A 20500-nucleotide genomic window follows, 5' to 3' on the forward strand; every position below is an offset into this window, starting at 1 on the left:
GCGAGCCGCAACTAAAAGGAGCCCACCTGCTACAACTAAGACCTGGCGCAAATACATAAATATTTTTAAAAAAGGAAACCTCTCAACACTTGAAAAATAAATAAAATGAGGAGATAGGATCTCTTCCTCCTCACCTAAAGTTATATTATTATTTTTTTCCTTCACTTTCAGTTCTTTGTAAAACTCTAGGAAGTAAAGTGTTTTTGTGTTGATTTTTACTTCTACGGAATCACACTTGCATATTTGAGTGCCCTAGTTCGTAGGAGGCAGTCACACTGCTGAGACCAGGGTCCCCTGCCTGTGTCCAGCATGAGCCTGTGTCAGGCTTCCCCTGCATCTCCCACTGTCAAGCTGCTTTGCCTTGTGTGTGGAGTCACAGAGAGAAGCCGAGTTTTACATGTAGGGGCAATGGAAGATTATCCCATGCAAGTAAACCCCTGTCACATTAACTCCTGGCTCCTTAGAAACAGAGCATGTCTTTTTTCCCTCCTAAATGGGAGGATCCCAAATACAAGAAGAGACTCTAAGACCATCACATACAGTGTAAGTTAGTTTATATATAAGTTGATTTTGGGGGGTGATATGATTTTCGTTCTCAGTCCTTTTGTCTCTGATTTTCCATGGAATACTGAGATTTCTGTTTGGCTACTTACTGAAAAGACAGCTCTTCTGTGATGGTCCCAGCAGGCTTGCAGAGGTGGTCTGAGAACCTGGTGCCTGTAGGGTGAATGCAGCAGTGTAGGGGAATGGCCTTATCTCGGCTGCAAGGAGTCGGCAGCCAACAGGAAATGATGAAATGTGCTGGGAGAATTCAGCTGGGAGCCGAGGTCAGACATACCAGCAGGGACGGAAGGAGGCAGGTACGGAAGCTGATCTGCAAAGTTAGGCAGTTGAAGCCGCCTTTGACAGGAAAACGTGAGTGTGCTGTTTAGAACATGCATTTCCTTTAAGGGAGACCTGCTGAAAGTAAAATTTTCATTGATTTTTTTTTTCCCTCCAGAGTGATTGATTTAACAGAACCCTTACCTTTTAAGCACACCTAGTTTTAGAGCTTCTTGATGGAAATGTTCACCCAGTTCAATATCAACTGAACAGTGTGGAGTGTTTTATCCAAAATGCTTTGAGAAAATGTTAGAGTACATGTTTGATTTTCTTGATGAATACATCTTGACCCAAACAAATGAAGGACTATGCTTTATAATTTCTACTCTGGTTTTAGAACATATGTGCATGCTTCATTTCAAAATAGAGGGAATAAATTAAAAACTTAGGCATGTTTTAGACTAGTTTGCATACCTCTGCCTGTATTTTTTTCTTACTGTGTAGCTAAATGAATTACTTGAGTTAACAGTTAATAGAGGGTTGGTTTCTTTTCCCCCTACTGTCAGGCATTCCGTTTATTACATGCTGCAACTTCCTTTCTTAACAGCCACAGCTAATCTACAAACTCACAACTGGGACTTGTGATAGAAAATGAACAAATTAGCTTTTCCAGTTAACTGTAGTTGCTGTTTCATGACCGTGTCTTCCAGAATCCCAGAATTAGCATGCGGCTTGCTCCAAGGCCCCCCTCCGTCTTCCTCCTCAGTCAGTTCTTATTTTTCTTCTCATCTGGACCCTGTGCTCTCATCCCCATCTGACTGCTATCACTGGACACTTTATTTTCATTTTTATTGGATAGCAAAATGTAAAACTTTTATTGTTTCAATAGCTGAGCAGCTTTACATACATATCTGTTTCTTATCTTGAAGTCGTACTCTGGAATTGAAAAATTTTGGCTCCCTCTCCCTTTCCTTTGTTTATGCAGTACTGTAATTCTAATTAGAAGATTTTTTTTAAAAAATCCCGATATGTGAGTGACTCATCACTATTTATTGGGTTACCTATTGCTGTGAACGTTGGAAAGGCAGTGTCCTCTTTCTGTTCTCCAGAAGCTGCCATGCTGGTACAGTCTGTGCCACACACACAAGCATATTTCCTCATTAGGTCATTACCTAGTGTGATGTATGTATTTCTAACACTTTTAAGGTTGCATATTTCCTATTTTCTAGACCTTAATCAGGTTTCCTGTCTTCAGACGTTAATCAGCTTTCACCCTTGCTCTTATAATTTAGAACAGGGGTCCCCAACCTTGGGGCCGTGGACCGGTACCGGTACCGGTGTGTGGCCTGTTAGGAACCGGGCTGCACAGCAGGAGGTGAGCGGCAAGAGAGCGAAGCTTCATCTGCTGCTCCCCATCGCTCGAATTACTGCCTGAACCTTCCCCCTCTCGCCTGCCTGTGGAAAAAGTGTCTTCCACGAAACTGGTCCCTGGTGCCAAAAAGGTTGGGGACCGCTGATTTAGAATATCTCAACTTCCTTCTTTCTTCATATATAAGATGTCTTACCTAATTCTAGGTGAACTTTAATACTGCATTTATGAAAATAATAAACAGGTATCCTAGCTTCAAACTGAAGCATGTCTTATAGGTCTGAGATTTATGCCAGTAGTAAAAATAAGCCCCCCCCAACTTTCATATATTGTTAGTATTCTGTTTTGCTCAGCCATATAATTCTGTTATTTAGGAGGTGGCATAATTAAAAAGGTGGGACCATGATCTTCAGAGTTGTAATGGCTCTTGGAGTCGTTATAGTCAGGCCCATTCATTAAAAAAAAATTTTTTTTTTAAATTTTTACTTATTTATTTGGCCCTGCCATGCAGCATGTGGGAATCTTAGTTCCCTGACCAGGGTTCGAACCTATGTCTCCTGCAGTGGAAGCATGGAGTCCTTTTTTTTTAAACATCTTTATTGGAGTATAATTCTTTACAATGCTGTGTTAGTTTCTGCTGTATAACAAAGTGAATCAGCTATACATATACATATATCCCCATATCTCCTCCCTCTTGCGTCTCCCTCCCACCCTCCCTATCCCACCCCTCTAGGTGGTCACAAAGCACCAAGCTGATCTCCCTGTGCTATGCGACTGCTTCCCGCTAGCTATCTGTTTTACATTCAGTAGTGTATATATGTCCATGCCACTCTCTCACTTCGTCCCAGCTTACCCTTCCCCCTCCCTGTGTCCTCAAGTCCATTCTCTGCGTTTGCGTCTTTATTCCTGTTCTGCCCCTAGGTTCTTCAGAACCATTTTTTTAAGCGTGGAGTCTTAACCACTGGACCACCAGGGAAGTCCCCCTTCATTTTTTTTAAACAAAGGAATTAAGACTGAGAGGTGAAATGCCTTGCTGACTTGTCCAAGGTCACATGGCTTGTTGGTGGCTGAGTGAGTCTGGAACCCAGTTCTCCTGACTTCTGGGCCATTGGCTTTTCCTTTATCTGCTTTCTCCACATGTTATCTCAAGATTAATAGGACTTGGCTAAGACTAGCTTTTTTCTTCTTATGACTCCATTTTCATTTGTTTCATTTTCAAATACTCAGCTTTTATTCAAGAATTTCCCTAAGTGAGCACCATTCGGTATAGGTGTGCAATGAATTACCTCAAGCACAAATTACCTGTCAAGCACAGTGAGCATTGACATTTCTCCCTTTGTGAGAGATTTTTCTTAAAAACAAACAGTTCTCTATTTTATAAAGGTTTTCTTGTTTCTCCCCTAAACTAGGTCTTACTCAGTTGTTACTGTTATAAGAAAACCTCATTATACGATTATCTGCTACATGAGAAATCCATACTTGATTAAATCATAACTAATAAAAAAATAGACGAAAGTACTTGATTCTTCTTTGAAAAGAGGATTCTTCAGTTTGTGAAAGGAAAACCCTGAACTCTGTGGGAGCATTTTGGCCCCTAGGAAGGAATACTGACAACTCTATCTTGCTAACTCTCAGTCTGGACTGACAGGGTTTTGGAATAGGATAGACTTTAAAATAATACATTATAATGTAAATAAAAGGGGTAGTGATTTAATTTATAAAAATGAAATTTATCTACAACCTTCCAGAAACATTTAAAAATAGTCTCTCCTAAAAATTGAATTTGAATCCTCTGAAATTCAAGTATGGGAATTAGATGCAAATAGAGGCATGCTGAGAACAGTGAGTGACTGTTCTTAGACCTTGATGTGGCTCCCACTCTGTCCAAAGTCACCTTAAAATGCCTTGGAGACGTTCATAGAACAGCACTTATTTGTATTTTCTGAAGTACTTAGAGTATATGTTGTGGAGAATTCTGAAACAAATATACTACAGGAAAATAGGCATTTTTATAAATATTTTAATTGTACTTGAAATTGCAGTCAATAACGTTATACCTATTTTAATTTATAAAACCTGGGAATGAAGTAGGGTACATGAGCAATGTTTTTTTTTTGTTTTTTGTTTTTTTAACGCTGACTGTGGACGTGCATTCTTGCCTTCTTTGCCTGCAGATGAACAATGCTTTTATGCACTAGGTTGGGACTGTGTCTTCCCTCCTGGTATTCTGGTACCACTTTTTGTCATTGTCCTTGACGAAGCTGCTTTCAGTTGGTGAGCCAGATGACTACATCGGGGGTTAAAGAAAGGGTGAGGAGCCTGCTTCAGGGACTGGCTTAGTTCACTTCTCCCATAATTTAGTTACCTTTGTTCCCCAATTAGCATTTTATATGTCCTGCTATATTTTCAGTACATGTTAACTATAGAATATTTTAACTGGCTTCCTTTTCTTAATACATATTGGGTTGGCCTTAATAAATATATAATTATATATATGTATATATAAACATAATTAATATATAATAGTCCTAGTCAGTAATAAGTAATATTTGACATTCCTTCTTGCCCCTAGCTTCTGTCCACATAGTGTAAATTCTGATTGTGCCTGTGAAATTTAAATATGTGAAGGAGGATGTGGTGCTGGCTTTGCTGCAGGCTGAGGAGGACTTTAAAGGCAGCCCCTGAGGCTGCTCTTGGCCCAGAAGTCTCTGAGAGTATGTGAGGTTGGGGTTGTCTGGGCCTTCTTCACTTCCGTCTCTGCTCGAGGCATCTCTCCAGGCCAGCTTCTAGTGGTGGACTTAGAACCTCCGCCAAGGCTTTGAAGAAACTTCTCCTAGTAGCCCAAGTAGATCCCAGGCTCCAGAGGCAGGTAAAGAGGACTGTGTGTGTGCTGGGGGTCAGAGTGGGGGTGAATAGTAACAATGGAAAACATGGGCCATTAATTTGAATGAGTGAGTGAACGAATGAAAGGGTTGCAATGGTCTCCTTCCCACAGAGATTGAAGGCACTATAGTTGTGTTTCACTGGGCTGGTCTAAATGTATTTGCATCTCACAGTTCTGCCTTTATGTCAAGTGGCAGACTAGGTGTCTATTTAACATCTCCAATAGCCCTGGGAATCTGGCCTAAATTTTTTTTTCTAATTAGACTGTCATACGTGAATCAGAAGACATGAATCTCTATGTGGACTCACAAAGCACAATGTTGTGTTTTTTGGATAACTTAAAAGAATCTAACACAAAGTGTTCTGAATTTGAAATGTGTGACGATGGCCATCACAATAGTATGGGATTTTAAATTTCTTTATGTTAATGGGAAGCCTGTGCTACGAATTTCATACTCAGTCTTGTTTCTCATTGGAATTTGTTCTGCAGTGGAGTCCTTGAGGGAGATCAGGGAGAATGATTTTGCTGGAGACTGCTACTTGACAAGATGTTATTGATGGAACTAACAGGGCTAAAATGTTGACCTTACCAATTTGAATTTTCTTTGATTCTCAAGTTCCTAACATGTATTGGTAGTGCTCATTTAGCAAAATAAATTAAGCACAGGGCAATATGGAGACAATGAAGTGATCTCTTTATGGTTCTTTTCTGGTATGAGCTGACACATAAAGAAAAAATAGCACAGGGCACAGTGGACTTACGACCAAGTATCTGTTGACTTGGAAAACAGAAACATTTTGTTAACTTACCACCTCTGAGCATGTTCAGCTCAGGTTCACTTATTTGTGAGATCTGACCCTTATTGTGCAGGAAGAATGTTACACAACAAGACCACGAGGCCATGCGGAGAAGTGTCAGGACCATTTTTTGAGGAGAAATCGTTGCATATTTAATGTTGACTTCTAAGGCATTAATTTGTCTTAGGCACATCCAGTAGACTTCTGAGGTTGAAGAGTTTGAATTTGGGATGGGTAGAGGTTGTCATAATGATGAAAAGTCATGGTGTGAGACTTACGTAAATTGTGCTTGTTCCATCACCTGACTGCTTTCATTAACAGCTATGCAGGCACCTGAGCGAGCTCTGTACTTATTTCTGACCATCCATTAGGTCACTACCTGGAGGGACAGTCCACCTAAATGCTGGCTGGCTGGATCACTTGCTTCGTTCAGTTGTGTGGGCACGCATGCATTCAACTTACCCGCTTGGTGGAGTTTCTTGTGTACTCAGTTTGTGTCAGGCATGATGCTAGTAGGCCCTGGGATCCATGATGGTTAAGACTGAGTTCTTGCCCCTGAGAAGCCCACAGTCCAGACGGATAAAGAGACTTCTAAACTCCAGGGTGATAAGTCTTCTTACAGTGCTACAGGGACCTTATCTGCTGTGAAGAATGGGGGAGGTCGGGGAAAACTTCACAGATTGGTGTGTTTTGGAGAGAGGTTTGTCAGGCAGACAGGAGAAGCAGGGGGAAATATATATGCGAAGACAAGGAGGTCAGAAGGAATATGCTGTGTTTGGGAGTTTGAAACGGCTGAACAGTACAGTATATATGTAGCTGGGCTTCAGGTACGTCAAATTTATCTGGCCCAGGCCAGTATTTTTCATCCTAACCCAATTCTTTCTTCTGAATTTTTTCTGTTTCTCTTTGGGGCATCACCACCTACCTTGCCTCCAAAACTAGGAACTTTTAATCCTTATTCCCCCTCTGCCCTTTATTCACAGGTGACTTCATCCTGCCTGTTCTTCTCTTGAATATTACTCCTCTTTCCTGGTCTCCTAACCCTTTCTCTTTCTCCAGTCTCTAACCTCTAGAGCTGCACTGTCCAATATGGTAGCTGGTAACCATGTGTGGCTATTTGTATTAAAATGAATTAAAAGTAGATACAAAAAAGTCAATTCCCTGGTTGTACTAGCTGCATTTCAAGCAAGCACTCAGTAGCTAGTGGCTGCTGTATTGGACAGCCCAGGTCTACAGGCTTGATGGTCTGTTCTCTGCTCTCTGTCTGAGGGAACTTTCTTTCACGGGCCTTTGGATCAGGTCCCTCCCCATAACTTTCCAAATTCCCCGTGTGACTTTCAAGACTCCCAGCCTGGTGGCACTTATCTTGCCTTGTATTCAGCTACTCCCTTTTTTGCTCTCCCACTGTCACATTCTTGATTCTTTCACACCTTTTAACCTTAGTACATGCTGTTCTGTCTTTCTCCAGAGTACCTGCCATTTGCCGTCTGTGCATTCTCCTGCACACTTCAGACCTAGCTCCAGGCTCTCTTCGCTGGCTTTCTTCAGGTTAATCTCCTTCTCGTTGTACTCCAGTACTTGTAATCACACCGTTGTAGGCGCCTGTGAGAGAGCACAGATGGTGCTTATCGTGTGGTGCCATCGTCGTTTGTCTATCGCTCTCTGGCAGGCATACTGGCTAAGCTTTGGAGACAGATAGGCTTAATTTCAAAACTAACCATTTACTTGCCATGTGCCTTTGGGCAAGATATTTAACCTCTGACTCTTGGCTTCTTCTTCTGTACAATGAAGTTTATAATGGTCTTTCCCTCATGTTAAATGAAACCAAATGTGTAGAGCCCCCAGCACTGTACTTAACTAGACAGCTCTCAAGTCATAGCTGAGAGCTGTCATTCTAGACAGACATCTTATTGTCCATCAGCCTTGCTAAAACCATATCATCTACAAATAATGTTTTGATTCTCCTTTTCTAATTCTTATACTTTTTACTTATTTTTCTTATTGCTTTGGCTAGTCCTCCAGTACAATGTGAATAGAAGTGATACTGAATAGATGTAGCCCTTTCTTGTTCCTGTGCCTTCTCTTTGCTACAGTTCTTCTGTGTGTGTGCGTTTGTTTACGTGTGCGCGCGCACGTGTGCCTTTTTGTTTTGATTGAGTTCCATCGTGCTCCTGCTCCCCCACACCCCCATCATTGCATTTGTTTTTCTCTCTTAGCTTGGAAATTAAATTCTGTCTAGTCCTTTAGTGGTTATCCTAGATATCCATTTTTAACAAAAACATTTAACAAAATCTAAAGTGATGACTTTATGTTTCTCTTGACTAATGGAAGGATTTAAAGCATTTTAACTCCACATCCCCTTCCAACTTGTCCAGTATTTCTTTTCTGAATTTTTTAATTCTATAAATTAGATACTGTGTTTCATAGTGTCAATGCTGTTTAGATTCATCTGTGTATTTACTAGTATATTTACTTACCGTTCTCTCTTGTGCTTCAAGCTTTCCAGCTGAGATAATTTCTTTTTGCCTGAAGTATATCCTTTAAAATTTCCTTTTCTGCAAGGGTTTTTTTGGTGGTATATATTTTGTCTTTCTGAAAATGTCTAGTTCTTAGTTCTTAAAAACTAGTTCTGCTGGGTTTGGAATTCTTGGTTGACAGTTTTTGTTGCTTAGCATGTTGAATATATCAATTCTCTCTGGCTGCATTTATGATCTTTTCTGTACCTTTGAGGTTCTACAATTTTAATTTAATTTGTCTTGGTATGGTTCTCTCTTTCTTTTTAAAGTCTTGCTTGTGTTCATTGGGCTTCCTTGATCTGTGATTTAATGTCTTTCAGCGTTCTGAAAAATTATCTTTAAATATTGCTTCTTCCCCGCTCTTAATGTTATCTCCTTCTGGAACTTCATGAGTTGTAAGTTAGACTTCACTATTTCTTCCAAGTCTATTAATCTTTCTTCTACATTTTCTCTTTTTGTCACCTCAGAGAGAAAGCTGACTTATCTACTTATATTCTAGGGTTTCTTCTTTAAATTTACTTTTTTGGTATCTTTAGATTCTTTTATTATATTTTATAACATAATAAAGTGATGCAATTATACTTTATTCAGTTTTTTTAATTTTTCAGTGAGTCATTAAGATTCCTCGTCTGCCTTGCTGCTGAAAACACAAGTCTGTTTTGTCATACTGTGTGTTTGTGCCCGAGCCCAGCACATTCCTTGACTCATTCCTTGTAGACGTGTTTATTGTGCACCTGTTATGCATCAGTGGTAGGGATGTAGGAGTGAACAAGACAGAGTCCTTGTTCTTCAGGAGCTTGCGTTCTTGTGACTGGAGACAGTAAATAAGTACACAATTTGGCATGTGGGGCTGTTATTAACGAAATAATGCAGAGTTAGGGGCTGACATGTCAGAGGAATGGGGAGGGGTTAGGGAAGGCTTTCTTAAGAAGCAGGTGATGTATGAGCAGATATCTGATGATGTGAGGCAGCAAAGCCTACAGATCCTGGAGGAAGGGTGTTCCTGGTAGAGGGGAAGCAGGGGCGAAGGTAGGCCCAAGCCTGGTGCATTTGGAGACCCAGAGGAAGGTCACTGTGGCTGGCACTGGAAGGAGCCGAGACTGGAGCTGGAAGCTGAGGCCAGATCACATGGGACCTTGCAGCGGGGGAGTGTAGACAAGTGGGACAGGCAGCTGTTGACACATTTTCAGTTTGGTGGCTTGAACTAAAGAAGCTGAGGCAGAGGTGGTGTGAGGTGGCCATGTTCTGCCTCTGTTCCAGGGTGGAGCTTTCTGTGCCCTCGTGGGTGTGGGCGTTGTTTTCAGTCTGTCTCCAGGCTCTCAGAGCAGCTCCTGATTCTCCCCTTGATTGGAGCACCTCATACTCACTCTCAGTGGGCTGCAGGCACCCGGCCTCTCACTCCCTCTTCCAGACTGCTTTTCCGCCTGCCCCCTCCTCCCTCCCACCTGTCAGCCTAATCAGGTGGGACCTTGTCTTATCTTTCCTGCTAGACTGTGGTTCCTGGACTGCAGGACCGCCTCTTATTATTGACTTATTTCACTCCCTTCCCCAGCTCTTAGCAAGGTTTCTGGCACTCAGAAAGTTAATGTTTTTAGAATCTTGGGGCAAAAATATACATAATATGATCAAAACATCCTTGTTTTTTTTTTTTTTTTTTGCGGTACGCGGGCCTCTCACCGTTGTGGCCTCTCCCGTTGCGGAGCACAGGCTCTGGATGCACGGGCTCAGCGGCCATGGCTCACGGGCCCAGCCGCTCCGCGGCATGTGGGATCTTCCCGGACCGGGGCACGAACCCGTGTCCCCTGCATCGGCAGGCGGACTCTCAACCACTGTGCCACCAGGGAAGCCCAACATCCTTGTTTTGACAATACCATTTTACTGAGCTTATCAGAATAAATTACATATTTTATTGAAAATGTTAAAAAATTTGGGGCACAGTCTATTCCTTGAGCCAACTAAACTGACAAATGTTTTATTGAGGATGGACTCTCTTTGCCTCTGTGTGTGTGTGCACACGCTTGCGCATGTTTGTGCAAGATCTCTGAGGTATGCCTATGTAGTAATTAGGCATTTTATCATAAACAGAAGTTCCATTAATTTTTCTTCTTTGTAAACTGGGAACTGGAAGTGTTTATTAGGCAGGTAGCATCATTAAAAAAATTTGTATATAGGGCTTCCCTGGTGGTGCAGTGGTTAAGAATCCGCCTGCCAATGCAGGGGATACGGGTTCGATCCCTGGTCTGGGAAGATCCCACGTGCCGCGGAGCAGCTAAGCCCGTGCACCGCAACTACTGAGCCTGCGCTCTAGAGCCCGCAAGCCACAACTATGGAGCCCAGGTGTCACAACTACTGAAGCCTGCATGCCTAGAACTCGTGCTCCGCAACAAGAGAAGTCACCGCAATGAGAAGCCTGCGCGCCGCAAGAGTAGCCCCTGCTCATCGCAACTAGAGAAAGCCTGCGCGCAGCAACGAAGACCCAAGGCAGCCGAAAAAATAAATAAATAAATTTTAGAAGTATATATATATATATGGCGGGCTTCCCTGGTGGCGCAGTGGTTGAGAGTCCGCCTGCCGATGCAGGGGATACGGGTTCGTGCCACGGTCCGGGAAGATCCCACATGCCGCGGAGCGGCTGCACCCGTGAGCCATGGCCACTGAGCCTGCGCGTCCGGAGCCTGTGCTCCGCAACGGGAGAGGCCACAACAGTGAGAGGCCCGCGTACCGCAAAAAAAAAAAAAAACGAAACACAAAAAGTACATATGTATATATATATATATATATATATATATATATATATATATGGCTTAACGCTGCAGATTTTTGTTTTGCGTTCCTGGAGTTTTCAGTGACACAAGTGAGGGATGAGCGTGTATGTCCTGCTTGCTCAAGTGACATCTGCCCTTGAGGTGGGGCATGGCCAGCGAGACCCAGGGACCAGGAGGAGTTGTACTAGGGACAAGCAGGTAGAGAGGGACATTTGCTGAGTGCCTCGTGTATGCAGGCACTCACATAGAACGTGTCATTTAAATTTCCCATTACTTCCCCCTGAAGTAGGTCAGCCATGTTTATCCTCATTTTACAGGTGAGAAGAATGAGGCTTAGAAGTTAAAACTTGCACCTATCATAGCTATCACTGCTAGTTCAAGCCCTGCTCTCTCTTTCCCCATTTAAGGGAAACTTTATTTAGCTCACTAGCTTTAGATTGTTGCTTGATAAGTGGGTTCCCTGTTCCTTTTTCCAAATTACTGGATAGTCCTTCATGTTATGGGAACTTTTTAAAAAATAAAATCACATTCAAGTTAGAACTCAGCTGTCGGTTTGTCACTCGAGGTCCACACTGGCACTGTGTCCTTCCTTCCCTGGAATAGAATGATTTGGCTCCAGCTTGTACGTTTGAATGAAATGCAATAGTGTCTTGAGAAAGTGGCCCCATAGTTGAGTGCGTAGATACTTACAAAATACTTAAAAACCAAACCCTTTTGTGGTTTGCATGACCTTTTTTTTTTTTTTTTTAACTTCAAAGGCACATATTTACAGCACTGCTTGAGAAGTATTTGAGTAGTTTGTTTCCTGACAGAGCTCTGATGGGTGTGAAGTCTAGTCAGTGGTTTCCTAGCCTTCCCGTGGTGGGCATTTTTCAGGATGTGCTGCTTTTTTTTTTTTTTTTTTTTTAGTTTATTTGGCTGTGTCGCATCTTAGTTGCAGCACGTGGGCTCTTAGTTGCAGCACGCAGGGTTCTCTCTAGCTGTGGTGCGCAGGCTCCAGAGCGCATGGCTCAGTAGTTGCGGCATGAGGGCTTAGTTACCCCGCGGCATGTGGGATCTTAGTTACCCGACCAGGGATTGAACCCACGTCCCCTGCATTGGAAGGCGGATTCTTAACCACTGGACCACTAGGGAAGTCCCCCAGGATGTGCTGCTTTTTACTGCTGTTAGGTGGACAGAGCAGAAGTCACTCTTCTTGCAGCATAATGAAGCACTGAGGCTGGCGACCAGATGGTGTGACTATCGGCACCCTGCCCTTTGTAAATTATCTCTCCTCTTTCCTTAAAAGCCACTTCCCAGGGCTTGCCCTCAGGATCTGTGTGACCCTCTATTGCACTGGTTTATCCCACCTTCTCTTTGCCATGCAAGTTCCTCTACTGGAATGCCCTTCCCTACTTCTCCAGCTGATGAATTCCCACTGAAATGTCAGCCCCATGTACCCTTTCAGGACCCTCCTGTTCCCATAGTGTGTTCTTTCCTAGGCCATGGTGCTGTGTTGGAGGAGGTTGTTCAAATGTCCGTCAAGCCTGTGGGAAGGGGAATGCCTCAGTGATGGCGCCTGGCTTGTTTGACTGAAGCTGGCCCATAGTCACCATCACTCCGGAGGCCCCCCACAGTGGCACTGGGCCAGGCCCCAGACAGATTCCATTTGATCTGCACTACCTCTAAGGCAGATTGGATTCCATTTTACAGGTGAGCAGTGTCAATCACAGACCTCTTGAGTTTTTTGCCTGAGGTGATTAGACCATCAAGGGATCACCCCAGCATGTCTTGTGAAGCATCATAGATGCAGATTTCAGTTCTAGCTGTATACATCCAGGTGTGCCGTGTCCTTTGGTATTGTTCTCTCTTGCCGTGTCTAGTTTTCAGGGCAGGTAAATTTCACCCCTTCAGCCGGGGTACAGCCCCCTTAGAGTGCTCAGTGCTCAGTCAGACTTTGAGAGAGGGAAGAGCCTCAGAAAGTGCTGGTGCTCTGCACAGGAAAAGATGCCGAGGAACTGCCCACAGAGGCCCTTTGTGTGACAGGAAGTCCTGCTTCTAGAAGGGGCCGCCTCAAAGTGGAGGGTTTGAAAGAAGCTGAAGTGGTTGACCTGGGGCCACTCTGACTCATGCGTGTTGTTAATAATGTCCTTTGTCGAATCTTGGGAACCTGCTTTAACAGAGCTTGGAGGGCGGCCCCATAACTGCCTGCTCTCAGTGGTCAGTGTTTCTCTTTCCCTATCACATCTGCCCTTGTTGAATACCCCCATTTTCTTGCCTGAACAAAGGACAACCTCCTGACCCATTCTATATTTTTTCCTTCTACTTTTGCCAGAAGAATCTTTCTGTCTTGTCTGACTTTTCTTTTTTAGTGTTTTTTTTAAAATTTATTTATTTATGGCTGTGTTGGGTCCTCGTTTCTGTGCGAGGGCCCTCCCTAGTCGCGGCAAGCGGGGCCACTCCCCATCGCGGTGCGCGGGCCTCTCACCATCGCAGCCTCTCCCGTTGCGGAGCACAGGCTCCGGACGCGCAGGCTCAGCGGCCACGGCTCACGGGCCCAGCTGCTCCGCAGCGCGTGGGATCCTCCCAGACCAGGGCTTGAACCTGTGTTCCCTGCATTGGCAGGCAGACTCCCAACCACTGCGCCACCAGGGAAGCCCCTTTTAGTGTTTAAGTATGTCTCTTGAGTTGGAAAACTTGCAGCTCAAGGAAGAAGTAACCCACTGGGCAAGAGCTTCTCACTGAGACAAGGAATCTTTGGGAAGTGTTTGATAAAGCTTAATAGCTGTCTCTGGCGGTGCTCCTCAAAGATTGGCACAGGGGAGGTGGAGCAGCACAGAGAATTTCAAGGAATAAAGATGAAATGAGGGTGCCCGAATCGACAGCCCAGTTCCCTGCAACTTTCATGCACATCTCTTGTATCTGTGACATCTGTCTCTTGTTATATGCTGTGTTAGGATGTAAGGACATCCTGAAGTGAATGGGGGAGGTAGTGGTGGTGATGAGCCAGTGCGTCCCCAGGTGCTTGCTTCCCAACCCTGACCGCCAGCTGGACATGAGAGACGAGCAGCGAATTTCCAGGAGGGGGTGTGTGTGTGTATGCATGATGCCACTTGTGTGAAGGCATTCTAAGATTATGTTAGAATAATACTGCTTCAGCCTTGGCAGGCAGCTTTGCATGCTGTGGTGTAACTGGGGCTCCTTGCTGGGTTGACATGGTAGCCAATCAATGAGTACTTGTTCTTCGGAGCTGTAAAATGAGTCTTTGTTGAATGTGACTGCCTGGGCATCATCATAGAATGCTTACATTTTGGGGACAGAAGAAGCCACATCTGTTGAATGTGTTTAATCGTGGCTGGCAGATACTTCCTTGAGATTCTGATGACCACAAGTCATAACCCTTTTCCATTTGGAATGATAGAAAATCAGAGCTGCAAAGACCCTTATCATTTAGCCCACCCCCACATTGTGGAGACAGGAAAACTGGGTGTCAGGAGAGGGAGTGGGACAGATCTGTGAATGACTCCAGCCCCTTCCCCATTCATGCGAAGAAACCTGGGGTGAGTTACTTGGTGGCTCGGCCTTTGTTCGACTACACGTGAAATGGGGCCTATTACAAACTTGCTGTGAGCGTGAGGGGCCTTGTGGAGAATGGCCTGGAGGGTGGTGGGCACACAGCACATTACTGCTGTCACCAAGTCAGAAGCCAGAAGGGACCAGTGACATGTGCTCAGTCTGGCAGCGGTGTCCCGTGCGCTGACAAGTCCTAGGGCTTTGTTATCTTCCTCTGTTCTTCAATTCTAGACTCAGGCAAACTTTGGGCACTCACCCTGGATTATATTAGCTATGTTACATTGTACTCACATTCAATTTAAACATTTTTTTTACATTGTAAAACTAATTGAAAGGAGTTTCATAGTTTTGCTTTTGAAACTGTTTGGCAGCAAGAAATTAATTCCTCCTCCTCTCATTCACTCCCGCGTTTGTTCAGCAGGAACAGCATGTGTGAAGGCGCAGAAGCTAGAGGAGCGTGGTGCTTGTGTGGAGCTGACTGCAGGTTGTTAACTGGCGGAGGGAGTACAGGGTGACTGGGGACATGGTGTGAATGCTAAACCTGGAGGGGGCAGTGGTTAGAGCTGGGAGGCGCTGCTGGCCACAGTAAGAAGTCTTGGAGGGGTTTCAAGTAGAAGCGTAACTTGATCTTCTAAAAGACACACCACCAACCACCATGGTAGCATCATGGAGATAGACAGGAAGGGGGACCAGACTGTTGACTGTGGGATCAGTTAGGCCATTGGCAAACTAGGCAAAAAATGGTAGTGGCCTTATTAAAGGTAGCCATTGTTGTGGGAATTGGCAAAGTAAGATTCAGGAGATACTGAAGAACTAGTGTTGTCAGGTCTTGGAAACTGATTAAATGTAGTGGGGTTGGTAGGGGTTGGGTGTGAGAAGAAAAGGAGTTTCTGGATTGAGCAGCTGGGTGAATGGTGGGACCATTTCCTGATGGAGGAAACCCAAGAATGGGAGTGGGCTCAGGGAAGGTAGGAAGTGGTTTGCAGGGACTGTGTGATAGCTGAGTGGAGGCATCCAGCAGGCAGTCAGATGTGTGGGTCTGGAGTTTGGGGCCAGAGATGCGTATCCAGGGTTATGAGGTTAAAGGTAGTTTGATGTGTGGGAACAGAGGATCTTGCTTAGGTAGAGTGTGCAGCTAGAGAGCAGGGCCTGGGACAGAATCCTGAGGACAGAGGAGGAGAAAAATCAGTAGATGTAGTGTTGTGGATGCCAGGGGTGTGATTGTAGGAGGAGAGAGTGCAGGAGGGGCAGTGAGAAGACCTGAAAGAGCTGAGTGGTTTAACACTAGGGTGGCATCTGACACCAGGAAGGTCTTGGGCTTTCTAGTCTGATCAGTTTTATTAGAAAGATGGGAGAGGGGGACTTCCCTGGTGGTCCAGTGGTTAAGAATCCACCTTCCAATGCAGGAGGTGCGGGTTCGATCCCTGGTGGGGGAGCTAAGATCCCACATGCTGTGGGGCAACTAAGCCCACACGGTGCAACTACTGAGCCCGCAAGCTCTGGAGCCCCTGCGCCACAACTAGAGAGAAGCCCGTGCGCCACAATGAAAGATCCTGCATGCCACAACGAAGATCCTGTGTGCCATAGTTAAGACCCGAGGCAGCCAAATAAATAAATTAATCAATTTTAAAATGAAAGAAAGATGAGAGAGGAAGCAGTAGGCTGAGAAATGAACGGGTGGGGTGAGAACTGGAGAACTTGAGAGTGGATAGCTCTTGTAAGAAACTTGGCTATGAAGGGAAGAGGGGTGAGCGACCGCTAGAGAGGGTCTGGGAGTCAAGGCTGAAGACGGAGAAAGGGACTGATGGCTGGAGGGGGTCCTGTGGCAGTGGGAAGAGGCAGATGAGGGCTCAGCCTTAGACGGGAGTGTGTATGGAGAGGCCGGCCTGTGGGTGGCAAGAAACAGAGGAGCTTCTGACTGCCCACTTGCCCATGTTCTGTGAAGGGCAGGGAGGTACCAGAGCGAAGGTCTGCAAGAGCTGTTGCGGAGGGCTTGGGAGAGCTGCTGGGAGACCGAAGGCAGACAGCTTGTAACTGCGCAGGAGGCCGAGGGCCATGTGATAGGTAGAGGGCAGAGTTTTCACCAGGCAGGTGTGAAGCAAGAATTCGACTCAAGGGGTTGACGTTGTTAGTTCCAGTGGTGCCCTGAGCGTTGAAGAGGGTTGAAGACAGGTGACACCAGCCAGTCCAGGACAAAGGAGAGAGAGGAGGTGTGGTGACAACTCAGTATTACTTCTCCTGAGCTTTTGGAGAATTTTTTCCCTTACTGTGAATATTAGTCCAAAGGAAGAAACAGGATATTTATAGTTACAGAAGGAGGTTCTATGATTACCGATAGGAATCAATTGAAAGTAGACACTGAAGAGGTCTAAGAAATTGTCCAGGTATCTGAATGATGAACCTTTACAGTACGTGTCCACACACTATAAAGTGGTTCAGCACATCGGCATCTACAGAACAAGTAAAACTGTTAAACAAGCTCCTCGGAACCTGACCCTGCTTCTCCCACTGCCCAGCACAGACCACAACCTGCCAGCCTCTCCTTGAACTTCACGGTTACCACTTACTGAGGATTCCTTCCTAGTATTCAGAGCTTGGATTTTAGTGAGTTTTTCTTTGTGTAAAGTCATGACCCATCCCCTTGAAACATTAATCCAGCTTTGTTACATGAAGGAAGAATACTACTTCCCTTTTCCTAATTCAAATATATGCATCTTAAAGTGTACACACTGAAGTCATTTTACAGAAATAAGGGGCACTCAACTCCGTCCCCAGAGTCTCCTCCAGACCTTGTCACCCCCGACTTGGTTATTTGTTGGTTCAGACATTCAGTCACTTAGCAAATATTTGAGCGTCTACCTCATGTTAAGCACTGGGGTTACAAAGATGAAAATACATAATCCTTGCCTTTAACACTTGTATGTAATGAAGGTCTATGTGCTATTTTATTCTGTTTTTTTGCTTATGCCCAATTTTGAATATAAAGTGGTCCCCCACTTGTCTTTTATAATGACTGCATAGTGTCCACTCTGTCAAGTCACCAGTGATTTCTCAGTTTGTGAGCATTTGACTTGTCTCCAGTCTTTGGTGTTATAAATATTACTGGGATGAACATTTTGTTCAAGCTATTTTTTCTTTGAATTTATTTGCTTGGGGCTTATTCCCCAGAGTGGGACTGCAGGGTCAGAGGTTGGTAACTGTTATCTGCCTTGTTCTGTGTTTCCAGATTTTTCCATGAAGTCTATTGGCAATGTTCGAGTTCATTCCTATTTTTCCTGTAGCCCCACTGGCATTGTCATTTTAATTTTTCTCATCTTTACAAGTTATTTCCATTTTTAAAGGAAGCTGTGCTTTTTTCCCCACACGTTAATTTGTTGTGTTAGATTTGGCTAGGTTAAGCTGCAGTAACAAGCCAACCCAAAATTTCAGAGGCTTACATAACAAAATGTCTCTTTTGCTTGCTCTGCATGTCCCTTGTGGGGCATTGGGGTACAAGTCCACACAGTCACTCTGGGGCCAGGCTGACTCAGGAGAGCCGCAGTGTGATCCTCCTCAGTGGATGACAGGCAGGCAGGAGAAGGCTGGGGACTTTGCACAGGCTTTTCATTAGTTATGTGGCCTGGCTTAGAGAGAACTTCTGTGAGCGTCCCTGTCTGTGCCCCAGCTGTCTTCTCTCCTGTATATTCATCTTTGACAACTTCTTTTTGCAGTGGAAATGGATCTTCAGTTTCATTTCAGTCTTTAGTATATTTTAGGTAGAAAGATTATCAGCTGTGTCAAATCCATTTTTCTTTGCTTTCTGCATTACACTTTATTGTGCAGACGTTTAAATAATATAAGCTTGGGGCAATCCATCTTTTTCTCTGATATCTTTTGTTTCTTTAATATTACAAATTTATCATTTTCTAAAAGCCAGAGAATAAGCTATTTTCTTTGAGTCGCTTAAAGTAGATTTTTATTTGGCTCCATATGACACTTCAAACTCATCCAAGTATATAACATCAAGTGGTTTTAATCTAAGTTAACTTTGGTCCTTGGTCATACTTTTTTGTTCTGTAACAGTAAAAAACAAAAAACAAAACAAAACACAAAAAAACAAGCAGAACAGTACAACACCCCTTCCTGATAAAAACATTCAGTGAAACAGGAATAGATGGGAACTTCCTCAGCCTGATAAAAGGCATGAATGAAAATTCAGAGGGTTAAAAAAAAAAAAAAACTCACAGGGTTGCAAAGTAAAACACTGAAATGACAATGATGTCTACTCTCACCACTTCTATTCACTGCACTGGAGGCTTGCAAGGGCAGTTAGGCCAGAAAAAGAAATAAAAGGTGTACAGATTGGGAAAGAAAAAGTAAAACCATCTCTGTTCACAGATGACATGATCTTATGTATAGGACATCCTAAGGAATCCACTTAAAACCTATTAGAACTAATATACAGGTTTAGCAAGGTTGTAAGGTATAAGATCAATGTACAAAAATAGTAGTATTTCTATGAACTGACAATGAATAATCCAAAAATGAAATTAAGAAAACAGTTTCATTTATAATAACATCAAAAAGAATAAAATGTTTAAGAATAAATTTAACAAAAGAAGTACACAACTTCTGTACTGAAAACTATAAAACATTTTTGAAAGAAATTAACGGTGACCTAAATAAATAGAAAGATATCCCACATCCATGGATTAAAAACATTGTTAATATGGCACTACTCCCCAAATTGATCTACAAATTGAGTGCAACCCCTATCAAAATCCCAGCTTCCTTTTTTTTTTTTGGTAGAAATCGACAGGTTGATTCTAAAGTTCACATGGAAATTAAAACGCAAAGTACCCAAAATAGAACAATTTTGAAATAGTAGAACAAAATTGGAGTACTCACACTTCCCAATTTCAAAAAGTCCTACAAATCTACAGTATTCAAGACAGTGTAGGGGAGTTCCCTGGTGGCCTAATGGTTAGGACTCTGGGCTTTCACTGCCATGGCCAGGTTCAGTCCCTGGTTGGGGAACTAAGATCCCATAAGCTGTGCGGTGTGGCCAAAAAAAAAAAGACACTGTGGTATTGGCATATAGGATAGACATATAGATCAATGGGAGAGAATTTAGAGAACAGAACTAAACCCTTAAATTTATGATCACTTGATTTTGGACAAGGATGCCAAGCCAATTCAGTGGGGGAAAGAATAGTCTTTTCAACAAATAGTGCTGGGACAACTTGATATTTACATGTAAAAGAATAAATTTGGACCTCTACTTCACACCACATACAAAACTGATACAATAAATCAGAGACCTAAATGTAAAGAGCTAAATCTATAAAATTCCTAGAAGAAAACAGGCGTAAATCTGTCACCTTGGATTAGGCAATAGTTTCTTAGGTATGATACCAAAACACAAACTACAAAAGAAAAAAATAGATAAATTGGACTTTATAAAAATTAAAACATTTGTACTTCAAAGCATGCTATCAATAAAGTGAAAAGAAAGCTTGCAGAATGGGAGAAAATATTTTCAAATCATATCTCTGACAAAGGACTCATACCTAGAATATATAAAGAATTCAGTTAAAACTCACCAATAAAAAGACAAATAACGCAATTTAAAAATGGATGAAGGATCTGAATAGGCATTTCTCCAAAGATGATGTACAAGTAGTCAATAAGTACATGCAAAGATGCTCAACAGCATTAGTCATTAGGGAAATGCAAATTGAAACCACAATGAGATGTGACTTCACACTCCCTGTGATAGTTATAATAAAAAAGACAGACAATAACAAGTGTTGGTG

At 43.4% G+C, this 20500-nt stretch overlaps 1 protein-coding gene across 3 annotated transcripts in view; it reads left to right on the forward strand.

Moving 5' to 3' along the window:
• The window catches only part of PACSIN2 (protein kinase C and casein kinase substrate in neurons 2), a 139904-nt gene that overhangs the window by 48548 nt on the left and 70856 nt on the right, over positions 1-20500 (forward strand). The window contains exon 1 of one of the 3 annotated variants that reach the window (XM_060305896.1): positions 807-915. The exons of the other annotated variants lie outside the window; for them this stretch is intronic. The gene's annotated coding sequence lies outside the window, so the exon portion shown is untranslated. Of the gene's footprint in view, positions 1-806; positions 916-20500 lie in introns of those variants that run through there. 3 annotated transcript variants of the gene reach the window in all.

The sequence above is a fragment of the Globicephala melas genome, chromosome 10, assembly GCF_963455315.2.
Source record: "Globicephala melas chromosome 10, mGloMel1.2, whole genome shotgun sequence".
Taxonomy (NCBI): Eukaryota; Metazoa; Chordata; class Mammalia; order Artiodactyla; family Delphinidae; genus Globicephala; species Globicephala melas.